This window comes from Lepidochelys olivacea (genome assembly GCF_965140295.1).
Source record: "Lepidochelys olivacea isolate rLepOli2 genome assembly, chromosome: 14".
In the NCBI taxonomy this organism is placed as follows: domain Eukaryota; kingdom Metazoa; phylum Chordata; order Testudines; family Cheloniidae; genus Lepidochelys; species Lepidochelys olivacea.
Window position 1 is genome coordinate 42,750,370 of NC_140424.1, and position 20,168 is coordinate 42,770,537.

Consider the following 20,168-nt stretch of genomic DNA (forward strand, 5'->3'; position numbering starts at 1 on the left):
TTTGCCCTGCCCCTTCTCTGAGGCCCTGCCCCCATTCACTCCACCACCCACCTCTTTCTGTGGCTCACTCTCCCCCACCCTGGTTCATTTTTATTGGGCTGGGGCAGGGGGGTGAGGGCTCTGGTTGGGGCTGGGGATCCAGGGTTTGGGGTGCAGGAGGGGGCTCTGGGCTGGGAATGGGCCAAAAAGCTGGATGCTGTAATGAACGGACACGAGGAAGGACTAAAATGTGCCATTGTTGGCATTGTGTTCCATAGGCTTGACATGTGTCTGCATGCCCTCCAAGCTGTGTTTGCTGTGTCAGGGGTAGCTGTATTGGATGGGGGAGATCTGAGGAGAGATGCAGGTGTATCCTGAGGATCAAGTTTGCCTCATTTCAGCACTGAGTAGCAGGGCATAGAGGTTTCATTGCCCAGGGGCTCGTCAGCTCTCTGGTGGCAGACATGGCAGTGGTGTCCTGGGCTTAGTGAGGGGTAAGTGAAGGCAATGTCTCAGAAGGAACCTTCAGGGCAAGGGTGAAGTGATGGTAACACCTAGCCAGTTTGGGATGGTTTGTGTGGCATAGGTGCAGTGTTGGAGTGTAGGCTGGGGTAGGTAGTGCCTGTTCCACGCACCTGACCTAAATCCAAGTTTTGCCATAGCAAAGAGAAGGTGTTAGACTTCAATGGATTCCAAGGTCAGAAGGAACCACTGTGGTCAGTCTGATCTCCTCCATATCACAGACTTCCCTGAATTAATCCCTGTTTGAACTAGAATGGATCTTTTAGAAAAGCATCCAATCTTGGTTTAAAGTGGAGAATCCACCATTGCCTTTGGTAGGTTGTTCCAATTGTTATTTACCCTCATTGTTGCACCTTATTTCAAGACTGAATTTGTCTAGTGTCAACTTGTAGCCCTTAGACCTTTGTCTGCTAGATTGAAGAGGCCTCTATCAAATTTCTGTTCCTCATATAGATACTTACAGATTGTGATCAAATCACCCCTTAACTTTCTCTTTGATAAGCTAAAGAGATTGAGCTCCTTGAGTCTGTCACTATAAAGCAGGTTTTCCAATCCTTTAATCAGTCTCACAGCTCTTCTCTGACCCCTCTCTAATTTATCAACATCCTTTGTGAATTGTGAGCACTGGACACAGGATTCCAGCAGTGGTCACACCAGTGTCAAATCCAGAGGTAAAATAACCACCTGGCTCCACCTCAAGATTCCACTCTTTATGCGTCTATGGATCACATTAGCCATTTTGGCCACTGTCGCACTAGGAGCTCATGTTCAACTGATTATCTATCATGACTCCTAAAATACTTTGTCCTACAGTGCTCATGTGTTTTGTGCTCAGAGTGTCCTGGAGCATCTGTGAGGGTAGAGTGCTACTGTGTGTTATCTGAGTGTTGGGGCATCACCCAAAGAGGGCAGAGTTAAGGTTGTGTTGCAGGGTGTGGTGGGAAGATTCCCCTGGGTGTTTATGCAACAATGACTTATGTTCATTTGCAAATATATGTGCAAAGCACATTTGGTATTTGACCAGGTACTTCTTTGAGTGCTTGCTCATATCTATTCTAGTTAGGTGTGCGCACGTGCACGGATGTCAGAAACTTTCCCTAGCAGCTGTCCGTTGGGCCAGCTGTGGAGCCCCCTGGAGTGGCGCCGATATGGCGCTCTATATACGACCCTGCCAGCCTGACCCCACCCTTCAGTTCCTTCTTGCCGGCAACTCCAACAGAGGAAAAGGCCGTGGGGAATGGAATGGATATGAGCAACACATCTTGAAGAACAACAGTTACAAAAAGAGTGAGTAACCGTTTTTTCTTCTTCGAGTGCTTGCTCATATCCGTTCCAGTTAGGTGACTCCCAAGCCTTGCCTTGGAGCTGGGGTCGGAGTCAAGGTATTGCAGACTGAAGAATCACCCTGCCGAAGGCCGTGTCATCAAGAGATTGATGGACAATGGCATAGTGCGACGTGAAGGTGTGCACCGAAGCCCAAGTGGCAGCCCTGCAGATTTCCTGGAGAGGAACATGCGCCAGGAAGGCCTCAGAGGAGGCTTGAGCCCTCGTGGAGTGAGCCGTAACAGCAGGCGGAGGGACACTTGCCAAGTTATAACAAGTGCGAATACACACTGTGATCCATGAAGATATCCGCTGGGAAGAAACCGGCGCACCTTTCTTTTGATCCACTATAGCGATGAACAACTGGGTTGTTTTGCAGACAGAGAACTATCCACAATGAATCCAAGAAGAATCCTTTCTTGAGTGGTAACAGCTAATTTAGACCCCATCATTTTATATGTATAGTTGGGATTATGCTTTCCAATGTGCATTACTTTGCATTTATCAACATTAAATTTCATCTGCCATTTTCTTGCCCAGTCACCCAGATTTGAGAGATCCTTTTGTAGCTCTTTGCAGTCTGCCTGGGTCTTAACTATCTTTAGTAATTTTGTATCATCTGCAAATTTTGCCACCTCACTGTTTAACCCTTTTTCCAGATCATTTATGAATATGTTGAATAGGACTGGTCCCAGAACAGACCCCTGGGGTACATGACTATTTGCCTCTCTCCATTCTGAAATAGAGACCCACACTTCTCAGTTTTAGCTTGATGGAGGCCGTCACAAGGTGGTAGTCGCTGCCAACATCTGCACCCCTTCTCACTTTTACATCTGCCAGTGAGCGTTGCCATTAATCATGATATGGTCAATCTGGTTCTTATCTCTACCATTTGGAGAACACCATGTCATCTTGTGAATTTCACGATATTCAAATAGGGTTCCGCCGATGACTAGGTCATTCATATTACAGAAATCAAAAAGCCTTTCTCCGTTTTCATTCATGGTGTCACACCCATGTCTTCCCATTGCTCTGTCGTTATTTGTGTTGTCCTTACGGACCTTGGCATTCAGGTCACCCGTGTCGATAGGTCGTGGTGTGGTACTCTCTCTAACTCCATCTGTGGTGTAAGGTAGAATTTGTTCTTTACTCCTTCATCACTGTCATTTGTTGGAGCATAGCCCTGAATCAGGATTATATTATTATGTTTCCCTTTCAGTCTGGCTCTCATAAGTTTGCTGCTGATGGATTTCCATTCAAGCAGGGAATGCTCCACTCCTTTCTTCAAAAGGATGGCAACACCCTTGTGGTGTTGTCCATCATCCTGTCCAGAAAACAGGAAAGTTTCTCCTGAGGCTGTTGTTAATCTTCCTGATCCCGTTCATCTGCTCTCGCTGACACCCAGGATGTGTAAGCTGTAGTGTCTCATCTCTGCTGTGACCTGAGCTAGCTTCCCTACTTCGTACATTGTCCGTATGTTCCAAAAACCAAGTTTGGTTTTAGTCGTGGTGTTGAGTGCTTCAGTCTTCATGCCCCTGGCTTCCTTTTGGCTTTCACCACTGACAGTCATACAGGTCATTGACTCCTGAAGGCCATCACACACAGTAATGGTCGATTTCTCTGTCACTGTTTCCGTAACATATTTTGTTTTTTACGGGACGGGGCTGTTAGCCCTGTGCCTAACCCCCAAACTGGAGGACCAGGGTGTCTGTTTTGTCTGGCCCGCCCCCACAGACCAATCCGGCATGGTTGAACCTGCCAGGAGCAAAAAGCCCTCACCGACACAGACTCTGGGGATTGTTAGAGCATGCAAGCTGTCTTGCCACGAAAAGACATAGACACTAGAGGACAGGGTGAATACACCATGCTATAATTCCCTGTCCTTTTTGCTCTGTGTCCACACAACAAAACCCTCAGATATCCTGACACATGGGTGCCCAAACAGGGCCTAATGGGACTTTGCTATATTCTAGTTTTTTCCACAGCCTGTGTTCACTCATGTTAGGTTCAGTGCATGGTTCCCAACTGTGTAGATGTATCCTTGGGAGGTGAAAGGGTTAAATCTCGCTGCCCAAGTATGGTGATGTGAAGCAAGGAGATTCTTTTCCCCAAGAGTCAGGCAGCACAGACAATACTGAAGAGGTATATTCACGGCGCCAGGAAGATTGATAGCTTCAAAAGTATGGTGTTACAGTGACCAGTTATATAGTTTTTTATCAATTCATTTGCATTTATCTTGTACTTACAGAGACAAACATTGTTTCAGAGAGAGAGAAAGAGAACACCTAACAGGATAATGACAGGAACAGAACATAAGCATAGAAACCATCCTGATTATATCAAGGGGTGGGGGTAGGGGTGAGTGTTCACAGATATCTGGAGAGCTGTGGAGGGTTTGTACTTTTCTTCCTTACTGAGACGATGAGTTACTGGACGGACATCTGACCATTTAAGTTATCAAGTGTTTACAGCTGCCATTGTCCTTGGGCCTCTGGTATGCCTGCTTGTTAGTTATGTAGGTTTCTGCCTCAGCTGCTAACTGAATTTTTAACTCTTGCCTAACAGTGGGGAAAGTCCCCAGGTGTCTGACAGCAGAGCAGAGATAGCAGTGGGCGAAGGAGGTGGACTCCAGCTGCGGGTGGTTACTCATCAAGAGCATAAAGCAGTCACCAGGAAGGGGAGTGCCACTCTCAAGGCGGGGTACAAGTGCTGGGCTCTCCCAGGCAGGAGGAGGGAGGCCTGACTGCTGGTAGAGGGGACTGAATGGCTTATTCTTCCTCTTAGTGCCCTCCTGGGTAATGGGAGGACGGATCTGGTGGAGCTGTGGGGCAGGAGATACAGACTGGCAGTTAGTCAGACTCAGGGACATGGTGGGAGAAGTTTCTAGGGGGAGCCTCAGTGAGGGGGAGACAGATGGACAAGCAGGCAGTTATTCAGGAATGGGGGCTTGTGGTGTAAGGTTCTGGCAGAGTTGGGCTCTGTCTGTGAAGAGGGGATAGATGGACAGGTGGGGAATGGCAGTGATTAGGGGCGAGGGGCGTGGAAGGTTCTGGAAGAGCTAGAGCAGTTAGTGTGGGGTCTGTGGCTGGACAGACACACTGGTATTTTGTCAGGGACAAAAGTGGGGATGGTGGCTGTGACCGTTATGATGATGTCCTGTAATATCCTGGACAACCCTGGCTGAATTAAGTTTGACATCTTTGGAGTTCATTGTTTTAAAAACGCAAATGTAGATGAACTATATGGTGGTGTTGGGGACACTGGGGCATGGCCACTAGGTAACTCGAGGGGATGGAAGACGACGAGTGTCGATGAAGCCCCCTCGCACTAGGCCCAGGTGTGCTTGCCCCCCCCCCCGCCTGGAGGCACTTGCAGCAGCTCTGCGTACTAGGCCCAAGTGTCCTTGGCCCCCCAGCCTGGAGGCACACACAGCAGTTATGCTGAGAATCTGCAACAATATGTTGCAGAGTCAGACTGCCTGAAGCTAAGCAAGGCCAAACAGGGGAGATACGGAAGAACAATGCTGAATAAAGCAGCTTTATGTATAGTTTAACAAATGATACAGAGAATCAGGGAACTAGCTGGGAACTGGATTGGCTGGCTATATGGATACTTGGGGCAGCTTGCTATTGGATAAATATGCTGGGAAAAAGGATGTATAAAAGCCTGTGTAACTTCCTGCTCTGTGTGCAGGATTTGAGATTTTATTCTCCCTGTACCTTTTTGCAGCTGCAAATACACTTTTCTGCTTCTCCACCCCGTTGTGATTATTGGGTGTAGCACACCGGGTAACGAACCACTCAAGCTGTTGTTCAGCCTCTCGGCACTGGGTGTCGGCAACAGTGGGATTGTATGGAACTCCTTTAGCAGGAAGACAGGGTTAATGCAGTCTCTGGGAGATACGAGGAACTTCAAAGGACTTTCTAGGACAATTCCTGTGAAATGGATTTCCTAGGAAATACTTGTGGGGTGAGGGGTGTGCAAATGACCCACTTCCAGTCCATCCTGTCAAATCTTTGCCCTGGGGAGAGAAACCCTGGAGCTACCCTGCTCCAAAGGGAGTGAGACACGACCCTCCAGCCAAGAAAGGCAACGGCTGGGGAGCCTGAGACTGGGGCTGGGGGTGCCATTGCTGGACCAGTGAGGGGAAACACAGGGGCAGTTGCCCTGAACTGTGCAGTGGAAGGTTCTGGAAGACCCAGGGGTTCTGTGAGGAGGAAATAGGCTGGCAGTTACAGAAGCATGCGAAGGGGGGGGAAAGTACTTCTGGCAGGTCCAGGGCAGTTAGTTCTGGTGGTCAGCTGCCACAGGGACAGGAGGAGAGAGTGCGGGGAGGTTGTTCCAGGGTCGGCCTGTTAGTGAGGGACGGGCATGTTTCAGGAGGGGCACGCTGGGGCGCTGTGCAGAAGGTTTTAGTAACAGTGGGTCAGTAGTGACGGGGGAACAGCCACAAGACTGGTCATGGTGGACGGTTCTGACAGATCTGGGATCTGTCTGTGTGTGAGGGGGAGACCAGTGGATAGAGAATGGAAGTGACTACGGGTGAGGTGGGGTGGGGGAGACAGAGTCATTAGTATCACTGCAGGGGGAGTGTTTTGGAAGAGCCAGGGCAGTTAGTGTTTATGGGGGGGGCAGTTGGTGGTATATCACTGCTGGGGGGGTGGAAGGTTCTGGGAGAATCAGGGCAGTTAATGTGTGTGTAGGGGTGGGGGCGACAGTCACTGGTATCACAGGGGGTTCCTCTGGGAGAGCCAGGGCAGTTAGTGTTTATGGGGTGGGGGGAGACAGTTGGTGGTATATCACTGCTGGGGGGGTGGAAGGTTCTGGAAGAGCCAGGGCAGTTACTGCGTGTGTAGGGGTGGGGGGAGACAATCACTGGTATCACGGTAGTGGGGGGGGGGTCTCTGGGAGAGCCAGGGCAGTTAGTGTAGGGAGGGGATGGTGGGGGGACAGGCAGACTGTGATCACCATGTGAAGGAGGGCCTGGAAACAGCAGAGTCAATAGTGAATGGGGAGCAAATTGGAGGGTGTGCGCATGTTTAGGGATGGCAGGTTCAGAGCTGGGGTGGGGGGGTGTCACTCGTGAGGGCAGTGGATCCGTCACCGCAAGGGGAGTTCTGGCCATTCGTGAAGGGCAGACAGCCCAGCAGAGTTTGTCCAAGACCTCACAGGGGCCTGGAGGAGCAAAGGAGGATGCTTCTGGTAGAGCCAGGCGAGGGGGAAACCACCTGGCAGTTAGTCGGGGTGCCACGGGGCTGGCGAGAAGAGGAAAGTTGTCACAGAACAGACAGACAGACTGACAGCGTTGAACTACCCGTGACTGGGTTCCCTGTCCCCATCCCACCCGCCTGTGACCACAAAAATCCTGGCTGCCTCCTTCGTACCTGCAACCCCATTCAAGCTGCTGTGGTGACCTTCCCCTCCCCTGCTCCTGTCCCGGACTCCTTTGTTGCCAGCCCTGCAGTATGGGCACCGTGAAGCCAAGAGGTGCAGCTTTCCGAACGGTGAGTGGGGAGGGAGATGGGAATCGGCCCTCGGCTGTGGCTGTGGGGTCAGACAAGATCAGGGTTGGCGCTTGGGATGGTGAGCCGGGTGTGTGGTGTAGGGTTCCTGAGAGAGCAGTGGCAGGAGGCCATATGCTGCCACCTACGTCTCTACTGGGGGTCAGTCAGTGATGACAGAGTGAGGGAAGGTCTGGAAGGGTGCAGCAGCTGCTCAGCGAGTGCCCATCCACACTACAACGTCAGCCACGCTTGTTCTAACCTTTAATTCCAGTAACCAATGATGTTGCTGTGTCAGTTTGTGTCTGATCTCTAGTTGCAGTTTTAAAAGCACCATTTTCTTTTGTTTGCCATGTCCTCCTGGTTGTCGGAATTGGGAATTCTTTGAACAATCACCATTGCTCTTCCTCCGGGGGTTACTTGTTAGACAGCCAATAGCATTTGTTCTTTTGTGGCAGCCAGTTCCAGGGGCAGAATTTGCACCCAGTTCCCTTTGGCAGCTGGATTGGGGGGTGGGGGGGACTGAATAAGAAACACTTTCCACACAGTAATTTGAGGGACCTTTATGTTAAATAATTTGCACTGAATGCAGGAGTTACTATCTCAAGTTCTCTAGTCTGGGTTATGCAGGAGGTCATATTAGATAAAGTGGCCGCGTCTGTTACTCTACTATTATCCACGTTTTATGGTGCTATAGAAATAACAATTTAGTACTGTAGTCAGTAAAATGTACTGCCTGACCACTAGATGCTGCTGCTGCTATAGAGAATTGAAGTTGAGACTATATCTAGGCCAAACTTTTCAAAAATAGGAGCCGAAAGTTGGGTGTCTATATAGATTTAGAAGCTAGGTGGCTTGGTTTGCAAGAGCGCTGAGCACCCAGTAGCTCCCACTAATGTCAGTGGCAGCGGTGGATGATCACCACCTCTGGAAAACACACCAAGATGCCTCAAGCTGGGAAACCAGAAAGTGAGGCACCTGAACAGAGTGGACACTTTAAAAATCTGTGGTAATGGAACTCAGATCTCCTAGCTCCAGTCGAGTGCTTTAACTGGAAGCCTGTCCTTTCTTTCTTCCCTCTGTCTCAAATCAGTGAGTGTTGGAGCATCTTAGGTTTAGTAGGACTGAGGACCTAACAATAGTGTACTCCTCAGTGCTTTAAGAAATAATGGTAATAGGCTTGCTCACCAGTCATAGCAAGTGTGTGGAGAACTCTTGCAGGATCTGAGATTACTTGTTATGCTACTTATGCAGAATTTGTTTCAAGTGAAACCGGAAATTCTCAAGGTGAATGGTGCCCTCTGCTCTGGCAGAATCTTAGTCAGAGCCATTTAGAGGTACTCTGGCCTGACCTTTCTGACCGGGACTGTGGAAAACTTAATAAAAGCATCTTTGTGGAGTGCATGGTAATGTCTGGGTGCAATAAAGCAGCAAATAATGTGCATCATAATCAGTACAACTGAAAGTAGAAAGGGGGAGAATCTGATTCTGTAGAATTTTAAGGGAAATTTCTATGGCTTTTCTGCATGATGTTAAAGTGACACTGTTAAAGGTGACTTGTAACAACTAAGTAAATGTGGAGGGGAGTGTATTGAATGTGAGCACTTTCTTGCTGCTTTCAGGTGCATGAAGGTCTGAAGGGGTCTTTTATGTTAAATTATGGATGCGGGCATGTTCACAGCATATACACAGAAAAAATAAATGAAAACAGAACCACTCTTGCTGGAAGGTTGCAATGTAACTGTTTTATTTCTTAGAATTGAGAATGATAACACAAGAACCCAAAACACACAGAGAGAAAACAGGCTGCTCCCTATGGTGGCGAGACACAACTCACCCACCTTGCTTTACTTTGGCTTTTTCACATGCTTTGCCACAGAGCTCCTTGTCTGCAAACAAGACCAGGAACCTCCTACTGTTGAAGAGAGCACTTGCAATTCTAATGCAGTCCTCAATACATGGGAGTCGGGGTGGGGTGGAGGGGATTTGCCTTTATATATTAGAAATGTGGATCTTGCCTGTCCTGTTTGTCGGGAGACTCGGTGGCTAACCAGAGAACTAGTGCGTTTATTGTATCAATATCAGATTCTGAATGTGGGGTTTGTTAGTTGTGCTCCTTCTCCTGTCTGGCTCATCAGCAGCCAAGCTACAACGCTGGATGGAGTACGTACCCAGATTTTGGGAGTAAATTACTTGGCACAGTAGCCCCTTTAAAGTTAAAGGGCTTGTTGATCAGAGGTTTTGAGCAGAACTGTTAGCAATATCCTGTTTGAGGGGCCTCTCCTCTTGTGGTGGTGATAAGTACGAAGAGTCAGTATGACTGGTATGAAAACACAATCCAGGCTGTGTTACTTACCCAAAATACCCAGCTAACACAGCTAACATCAGAGAGATGCTTCCAGCACCCAAAATTCCCCTAGTCACTTCATACCAACACAGACTGACTGTCTCTAAAGATCCATTTTGGGGTGAAACATTGTCATTGTCTCTTTGGAATAAAAATAGTCGCTGGGTATTCTAATGTTGTACTGCGACATGTTGGTATTTTCCTAGATCATCAGCAGGGAATGAAAGAAACACATTGGGGAGAGGGGAAAACCACAAGGGAAGCTAGAAAAAACCTTCATTTATTTCAGTGCATTTAACACCTCCCACATCATTACCAAAAGTTAACTTTTCATTACTGAGATGTGCTGTATATACAGAAAGGATACACTGCCTATGCCCCTTACAATATTAACAAAAGAAATGGTCAGACTTAGGCTTGACAGAATTTGATTCTTATGTTCTTCTTCGAGTGCTTGCTCATATCGATTCCAATTAGGTGTGTGCGTGCCGCGTGCACGATCGTCGGAAGATTTTTACCCTAGCAACAGCCGGTGGGTCGGCTGAGGCGCCCCCTGGAGTGGCGCCTTCATGGCGCCAAATATATGCCGCAGCCGACCCAGCGCCCCCTCAGTTCCTTCTTACCGAACTGTGACGGTCGTTGGAACTGTGGAGAGCGGCTTAGCTGAACTCCACTTTCCCTAGCTTCTCTTGTTAGCACTCATTAATAGTTGTAAAGAGTTTTAAATAGTTGTTAATAGTTCGTTAGTAAGTAGTTAGTAGTTATAGTTCTTAGTGTAAATAGTAATAGGGGGGTAAGGGGCTTTTCCCCTTCCCTCCATCCTGGTACCCGGGCTGATGCCTAGGTCTCCGGGTTTCAAACCCTGCTCGGCCTGCCTTAAGCCAATGCCTACGGGAGACCCCCATGACTCCTGCTTGAAGTGCCTGGGGGAATCGCATCAAGCTGACAAGTGCTGCATTTGCAAGGCTTTCAAACCTCAGACTGAAAAGGAGCGGGACTTTCGCCTGAGGCAGCTCCTTATGGAAGCGGCACTTAGCGCGATGTCCTCGGCCCCTCGCTGAGACCCGGCGCCGACTTTGTTGGTTCGGAGCACGCCTGCAGCACCGGAAGGCTCAGCGCAATGTCCGGACGCTGGCAAAGACTCCCAGCACCGATTGTCTCCGGCACCCCTACCAGCGCGGCGTTGCTCCCTGTCTCCGGGACCGAAGAGGCAGCACGAGGAACATGCTGCCCCTTTGCAGTCGCTGGAGCCACCTGTGCCTCCCTCGGAGCCGCGTCCAGTGTTGGAGCGACTGGCAAAGGCACCCACCGCTTCACCGTTGACTCCGGCGCCGCAAGGGCCGTTGAGTCCGGTGCATGTAAGCTCCCCGGTGCGCACCGTGGTTGAGCTTAGGCCACCGTCTACTCCGGAGACATTCTCTGCGGCGCGCAACCTGATTGCGCTCACCGAGCCTGGACCATCGCAGCCTCCAGTGCCGCCGGTACGGGCTGTTCCCTCAAAAGGAAAGCCCTCCATGCTACACCCTCCATCGCAGAGCGAGATAGGAGAGCACCGATCCCGGTCCCGGTCATCGTCCCGATCCAGACGCCGGTCTCGTTCACGGCACCGCTCATAGTCCCGGCAGCAATCACCATCTCGGCACCGGTGGCACTCGCAGCGCTGCTCCGCCTCACGAAGCTCTTCTTTGCTGTACGGTCGGTACCGGTCCAGCTCCCGGCACTGACCACGGCGCCGGTCTGAGCGCCAATTTACTCGGAGTCGATCCTGGTGCAGATCCACCCATAGATCTTCGCCGAGGTCCAGATCCGGCTCCAGGCACCGATATGGCCACCGGTACCAATCGGGATCATGGTCCCGATCGGGATCTCAACACCGATCTCCATCTCCCTGGTGCAGTGTGGTACCACATGCCAAGACAGCACCGCAAACGTACTCGGCACCACCTTGGCCGTCCCGCTCTGCCTCGAGGTCATCTCAAGCAGGAAGTGGCTACCACGTCCAGGACCAAGAGGTGGACGGCGCTAGCCAATGGCAGGATGAGGGCCAGGACCCTGGTCAAGGTCCTCCACGATGGTCCTTTTGGACTCCTTGGGCTTACCGTCAGGCCCAGGGTGTCCCCTTGGGGGCTTCTCGCTCTGCCCACTCGGAGCCCTGTGTACCAGAGGCCACCATGAGTCGCCCTCCCCCGGGTGGCTCAGAGGTGACTGCCCTGCCCCCAGTTCAGGCCCACGCCCCTAGCGTAATGGACCTAGGGCAACCAGACCCTCCCCAGCAAGACCTTCCCCAGGACCTGTTAGTCCCGGGTGTATCCTCCTCATCTTCCTCAAACGAGGTGGTAGCAGGTACGTCCTCCTCTGGCCCCCCACCTATAGACCTCCGTACCCACCAGGAGCTGTGCCACAGGGTGGCACAAAACATGAACCTCCAGGTGGAGGAGATGGTGGAGGTAGAGGATCCGGTAGCGGACATTCTGTCTGCCGACACACCATCCAGAATAGCCTTGCCCTTTATTCGGACTATTCAGGCTAATGCCACTACACTATGGCAATCTCTGGCATCTATTCCTCCTACTGCAAAGGGGGTGGAGAGGAAATATTTTGTCCCCTCCAAAGACTCTGAGTACTTGTATACTCATCCCCAGCTGTGCTCCCTCGTTGTACAGTCCGTTAACAAGAGGGAGAGACACTGCCAACAAGCCCCCGCGCCTAAATCCAAGGACGCTAGATGCCTGGATTTATTTGAGCGCAAAATATACTCTACTGGTGGCTTGCAGCTCAGAGTGGCTAACCAGCAGGCCCTCTTGAGCCGATATAATTATAATACCTGGAACTCGATGCAGAAGTTCAAGGAGCTTATCCTCAAGAGTCCAGGGAGGAGTTCGGGGCTTTAGTAGAGGAGGGCAAGAAGGTAGCCAGAATGTCTCTACGAGCATCGTTAGATGTGGCGGACTTGGCAGCTAGGACTCTAGCCTTAGGAGTAACTATATGCTGCATCTCCTGGCTACAGGTCTCCGGTCTCCCACCTGAACTCCAGAAGACCTTACAGGACCTACCCTTTGATGGCCAGGGTCTGTTCTTGGAGAAGACAGACTCCAGGCTTCAGAGTCTGAAGGACTCAACTGGGCCATCAAGCGCTCACTGGGCATGCATACCACGGTAATGCAACGTAGGCCCTTCAGACCCCAACCACAGCGCATCTACCCCAACCGCCGGCCCAGACAGGACTTCTTTAGAAGATGTGGCCAAGGTGGTAGGCAGAGACAGTCTGGTCAGCAGACGGGCCAGAACCAGGGTCCCCCCAAACCATCAGCAGGACCCAAACAAAACTTTTGAAGGTGTGACCGAGGGCGGAGCACCAGTCTCCTTCTAGGATCCTTCCCCGCCTTTCTACAACCGCCTCTCCCATTTCCTCCGTGCGTGGTCTCATATACCGTCAGACAGCTGGGTCCTATGCATGGTGGAAAGTGGATACAGCCTTCAATTTGCTTCCCTCCCCCCCCCCCATTATTCCTTCCCTGGAGACTGGTACGCCGCCCTCGACATGAAGGACACGTATTTCCACATAGTGATTTACCCGCCACACAGGTGTTTCATCTGGTGGCGTCTTTTCTCCCAGGAGTCCAGAACACTTTAGCAGACCGCCTCAGCAGATCCTTCCAGGCTCATGAGTGGTCCCTTCGCCCGGACGTCATCCACTCTGTCTTCCAGAAGTGGGGATTTCCCCACATAGACCTATTCGCCTCTCGCGAGAATCGGAAGTACCAGGTGTTCTGCTCTCTCCAAGGATGCTCCCCAGGTTCCCTGTCAGATACCTTCCTAATACCGTGGAAAGACCACCTGTGTTACGCCTTTCCTCCATTCCCATTAGTCCACAGGGTCCTGCTCAAGTTGCTCAGGGACAGAGCCTGCTTAATTTTGGTCGCCCTGGCGTGACCCAGGCAGCACTGGTACACCACTGTCCTAGAGCTGTCGGTGGTCACTCCAATTCCACTTCCGTTGTGGCTGGACCTGATCACGCAGGAACACGGACGACTCTGCCATCCCAACCTGTGATCCCTCCACCTCACAGTGTGGATGCTGCATGGCTAACTCAATCTGAGATACGTTGCTCCCACTCGGTGCAACAGATCCTTCTGGGTAGTAGAAAGCCCTCTACCAGATCCACGTATTCGGCCAAGTGGAAGCGTTTTTCCTGCTGGTGTGCTCTGGGTGATATGGCCCCCCTGCAGGTGTCAGTACCTACCATCTTGGACTACCTTTTGTCCTTGAAACAGCAGGGCCTGGCAGTTTCATCCATCAGAGTACACCTAGCAGTGATTTCAGCCTTCCACCTGGGCGAAAATGGGCGCTTGGACTTCTCCAATCCCATGGTCAGCAGGTTCCTCAAGGGATTGGAATGCCTGTACCCGCAAATTCGGCATCCGGTCCCTACGTGGGACCTCAACCTGGTCCTATCCAGACTCATGGGTGCCCCGTTCGAGGCAATGGCCACCTGCTCGCTCCTGTACCTTTCCTGGAAGACAGCCTTCCTCGTAGCTATCACTTCAGCGAGGTGTGTGTCCAAGCTTAGAGCCCTCACATCGGAACTACCTTACACGGTGTTCCACAAGGACAAGGTACAGCTGCAACCACACCCGTCCTTCCTTCCTAACGTGGTCTCTGCCTTCCATGTCAACCAAGACATCTTCCTCCCCATCTTCCCTCCTGCTGCATGCCTCTCAATGGGACCAACAGCTGCACTCCCTAGATGTTTGCAGAGCCCTCGCCTTTTACATTGAGCAAACGAAACCCTTTAGGAAAACAACTCAGCTGTTTGTTGCTGTGGTAGACCGGATGAAAGGCCTCCCGGTCTCCTCACAGCTCATCTCGTCCTGGATAACAGCATCATGCATCCGTGCGTGCTATGATTTGGCTGGTGTCCCATCTACACACCTTACTACCCACTCCACCCGGGCTCAAGCTTTGTCCTCCGCTTTCCTGGGTCATGTACCAATTCAGGAGATATGTAGAGCAGCAACTTGGTCATTGGTACATACCTTTGCTATCCACTATGCGATAGTCCAGGAGTCAAGAGGTGATGCGGCATTTAGTTCAGCAGTTCTACACTCCGCGACATCTCACTCCGACCCCACCGCCTAGGTAAGGCTTGGGATTCACCTTGTTGGAATCAATATGAGCAAGCACTCGAAGAAGAGAAGACGGTTACTCACCTTTGTAACTGTTGTTCTTCGAGATGTGTTGCTCATATCCATTCCAAACCCGCTCTCCTTCCCCTCTCTCGGAGTAGCCGGCAAGAAGGAACTGAGGGGGCGCTGGGTCGGTTGGGGCATATATTCGGGGTATACACTCCAGGGGGCGCCTCAGCCGACCCACCGGGTGTTGCTAGGGTAAAAATCTTCCGACGATCGTGCACGCGGTGCGCACACACCTAATTGGAATCGATATGAGCAACACATCTCGAAGAACAACAGTTACAAAGGTGAGTAACCGTCTTTTTAATAATTTTGACAGATAATTCAACATTTATTTTTAAGCATTTTTCCATTTTTATCGATTTAAATTTTCACAGTTGTAGGAAACTATTGCAGAAGGTCAGACAATTATTTAATGACAGTAGATGTTGAGATTCAAAAAGTTAAAGCTTTATAACTGTTAAAACATATTGTCAGTACCATATGTCACAGTATTCAAAGTAAATATCCTTAAATCAAACTCTTGTTCTGAAGCCCCAATTACTTTGTCTATCTGTAAATTTTGATTATTATTGATTGGAAATATTTTTGGGGTCAGTTTGTGTGTGTGGGTATGGTGAAATCTATGTTTACTGACATTTATTGATAAGAATCTAATCTTTCCAAGCCTAGTCATAAGAATGGCCATACAGGGTCAGACCAATGGCTTATCTAGCCCAGCATTCTGTCTCTGACAGTGGCCAATGCCAGATGTTTCTGGCAGCTGGAGACTTATGGGCACCTGGAGCACAGAGTTGTGTCCCTGATCATCTTAGTTAATAGCCATTGATGGACCTATTCTCTATGAATTTATGTAATTATTTTTTGTAGTTTTGGCCTTTACAACATCCCCTGGCAATGAGTCCTGTAGGTTGTCTGGGTATTGCATGAAGAAGTACTTCCTTTTGGTTTAAACCCGCCTAATAATGTCATTGGGTGACATCTAGTTCTTGTGTTCCCTATTCACTTTCTCCACACCATTCACAATTTTATAGACCCCATCATACCTCCAGCCCTTAGTCATCACTTTTCTAAGATGAACAGCCCCAGTTTTCTTAATCTCTCCTCATATTGAAGCTGTTCCATCCCCCTCATCATTTTTGTTGCCCTTGTCTGCACCTTTTCCAGTTCTAATGTACCTTTTTTGAGATGGGGTGACCAGAACTGCACATGGTATTCAAGGTGTGGGCATGCCATGGATTTATATAGAGGTATTATGACATTTTGTATTTTATTACTTATCCCTTTCCTAATGGTTTCGGACATGGTTAGCTTTTTTGACTGTCGCTACACATTGAGCAGATGTTTTCAGAGAACTACCCACGATGACTCCAGGATCTCTTTCTTGAATGGTAACAGCTAATTTAGATCTCATAATTTTGTATGTATAGTTGGGATTATTTTTCCAATGTCCATTACTTTTTCACTTACAAACACTGAATTTCATCTTCCATTTTGTTGCCCAGTCACCCAGTTTAGTGAGATCCCTTTGTAACTCTTCACAGCCAGTGTTGGACTTAACTGTCTTGAGTAATTTTGTATCATCTGCAACTAGTCTCTTACAATATGTATAGTACTGCATCTAACACACTGACGTAATGTACCAGAAGACCAGTCAATGGTCAGTTGGCAGGTTTTTGCCACCTCTTCCTCTCCGTTTTTTGGGCAGATTATCATTAAAGGAGTTAAGTATATGTGCTTCCAAAACCCATAGTCTCCCAGGCCCAGATCCTCAAAGGTATTAGTCCCCCAACTTCTACTGGTTTCAATGGAAGTAATGAACCTAAATATCTTTGTGACCCTACTGACTACTCTGAGGTCTGTATGAGTCCCTAATTGCCCCGTCTTAAAAGATACTTTTCAGAGTAGCAGCCATGTTAGTCTGTATTCGCAAAAAGAATCTGAGCAAATAAATTGGTTAGTCTCTAGAGTGCCACAAGTCCTCCTTTTCTTTTTAAAAGATACTGAGCACCTATAGCTCCCACTGACTTCAGTGGGAGTTGAGGGTCCTTAGACTGTGTCTTACATGCTCTCAGATAATTTATCACGGCTATTTATTAAGCTAACAAAGATTGTTTTGCTGCTTACCTCCCCCCTCCCCTCCCCTCCCTTCCCCCCATTTATTTGTTTAATCTACCTGTTGTCAGGCTGCTGGTGATGAAAGTTCCTACCTCACAGAGCTACTGTCTTATGTGTACGATGCCTAACATGACTGGGGCCTTTAGGGGCACCATTACAGAAATACTTAGGAATGGGTTAAGCAACAAAATTAGCATTGACGTATTGCCACAGTTACACATGCAACTGTGGGAATTGTATGCACAAACTAATTTTGCAATTGTACACTTTTGTGTACAGCTGCACTCGTAAGGCTTTGAAGTTTAGGCAAATAAGATCTAAAATAAGTGACCTGAATTGCCTCTTCTTTACAGCTGTATTGCTGCAACATGACTTAATTTTGGTTTCCTCTTTAAATTCATTTCTGGTTTAATACAATTGACAAGCATTCAGGTATAAAGTCTTTATACATTACTAGGAAGTTATTTGTCTCACACCTGTCAAATAATGTTTTTTTAAAACTTATTCATTGGCTTCTAACATGAAGATTCTTTACATCAAATTATATTTTTATAAAAATATAAAGTAATTTCATTGTTTTATCCTCATCAAGTTGTTGGTTTATCCTAAGCACCTGCAGTTTATTTTGAGAGGGAACTGTTTGAGCATTTGCTGAAGGATCATCTTATGGTTAAACATAGACTTAGTCAAGCAACATTAGTATGACTCCCAGCCCTGCCACAGACTTCCTGTGTGACTTTAGACAGATCATGTCTCTCTGCCTCCGTTTCCCCATCTGTAAAATGGAGATATTTACCTATTCATAAAGCCATTGAGAGGATTTAACATGTGTTTATAAAGCCCTCTGAGGGCTCCGGATAGGATATTATTTATTAGTACTAAATACTACATTTAATTGTAATTAGTCAGTTCTCTGAAAAAATGTACTACAGAAATGCTGAGTACAATAGTTATTCTACCTTGAGTCCCTCTTTGAGACGGGTGGCTGTGAAACCCTGTTCAGCTTGCATCTTTTTATGTTCTGTTAAATTATTAGATATGAAGGAGTAGCTAAGCCCACGCTAAGACTGTCCAACTTAGGATATAGTAGGCCTGTGGTAACAGTGACCTCTCATCAAGGGTTTGAACTGAGAAACCACTGGAAAATGTAGACAAGTTATAGCTGCAGATAGAAGAGCAATATTTAGACATTGTTAATCCGATTAGACAGAACTTCACGATGCATGAAGATTGTTTTCTGACCACACAATATAAAGTTAAACCAAAGAATCATACAGGTAATGATTGTGTAATGAAGCCAGACACACAACTCCATCATGTTATTCACTCTTATGGCTTGTCCACACTATGCAGCTTTTAGCAACTAGGCTGTGTTACAGCCTTGTCGCTAAAAGTCAGCGTGTGTGAATGCTCTGTCGGTATTTTGTCGGCACTTTTGCCGACAAAATACTTCAGTCCCGCGAGCGGCGTTAGCTTTGTTGGCAGGAGCAAGCCACATTCACACTGCCACTTGCATCGGCAAAACTTTTGTCTCTTGAGGGGGGCTTTTTTAAGTACCTGGGAAAGACAAAAGTTTTGTCAACAACATCAGAGTGTAGACAAGCCCTTAGATGTGGCTATCCTACACTTCCTCCTCCCTTACCTGTTCCCCTTTGGAAAACAGGGTTAGATGCTTTTTTAAATAGACCTAACACAAGTGGGAGCCTTTGAAAATGGGAGGGATTAAGCTCTAGGTGTTTGCCTTCACGCTGCTCAAAATCACTATTGTTTGTTGTTTGTTCATTGTTGGGGGTTGGTCCTGCTTTGAGCAGGGGGTTGGACTAGATGACCTCCTGAGGTCCCTTCCAACCCTGATATTCTGTGATTACTAGGAGTGGACATAGGCGCAGATTCACAAAGGTATTTAGACACGCAGACCCCAGAATTAGACACCTAACTCCCAGTTTTAGGCTCCACAGAGATCCACAACACTCCCACCAAGCACTGCAGACACCTACCTTTTCATGGGAAAAATTCCCTAGGTGCTTTTGCCTCTGAGCATAGGCCGTGCTGCCTCACTGGAGGTGTCAGGATGCCGAGCTCCCGCCTAAGTCCCCACACAATCCACGACCCAGGGTAGGTAGGTGTTTGCCCATCTAGCTCACATGCAGGGCCTGATCTGGTAAGTGTGCTCAGGGGCTGCCTCTCACATAGGCTCCCATTCAAGATGTGGGCAGCACTGGAGGTGAGAGCGGCAGCCACCTTATAACTTTTAGCCCAGTGGGTGGAGCACTCACCTGGAATGTGGGAGACCCAGGTTCAATGTCCCTCTCTGCCTGAGGGGGAGAAGGGATATGAAGAGGGGTCTCTTGGGAGTATGCACCAGCCACTGAGCTAGGGGATAGTCTGATGGGGAGAGGGTCCCTAAGTCTCTCCTGTTGAAGCTGTTCCACGGTGGATAAATAAATATTCATTGGAGCAGGGGGACTGGACCATGAGTCTCCTACGTCCCGAGTGGGTGTCCTAACCCTTGGACTACACAGCCATTTATTCTCTTTCCCCCAGAGGCGCCAACTTTCTAATGTGCTGTGGGGTGCTCGACCCCCCCCGGCTCTGCTCCAGGCCCCGCCCCACTCCACCCCCACCCCACCTCTTCCTGCCCAGTTCCGCCCCCTAATCGCACCTGCCCTCGCTCCTCCCCCTCCCTTCCAGTGCTTCCTGCATGCCATGGAACAGCTGATCCAAGGTGGGCGGAGGAACTGATCAGCAGGGCTGCTGGTGGGTGCTCAGCACCCACCATTTTTTCCCCGTGGGTTCTCCAGCCCTGGAGCACCCACGGAGTCGGCGCCTATGCTCACCCCGCTCCGCGTGCTCCAAAGGCATATGATATGTGAGCCAGGATCTGAATGAGCTCTCTTTCCTTCTGTTGATGCACTGGGGCTCATCTCTCTCCAGGGCGGCAGGGAACCACACCACCTCACTACAGTGTCCAAAGTGGCCTTGCTACTTGGGTGCTAAATATGTTTCATGCATGGCAGCCAAAATCTGTGCATCCAAACAAATGCTTTTATACATGAATTGGATAGAACTACGTGATGGGTATGAGCAAAGATCCTCTGCACATCACATGTGTTTTTCATGTACAAATACATAGTAACCTTAAGGCCTTTTTTTTTTTTTTTAAATGGCCGTCTTCTTCTGAGAGCT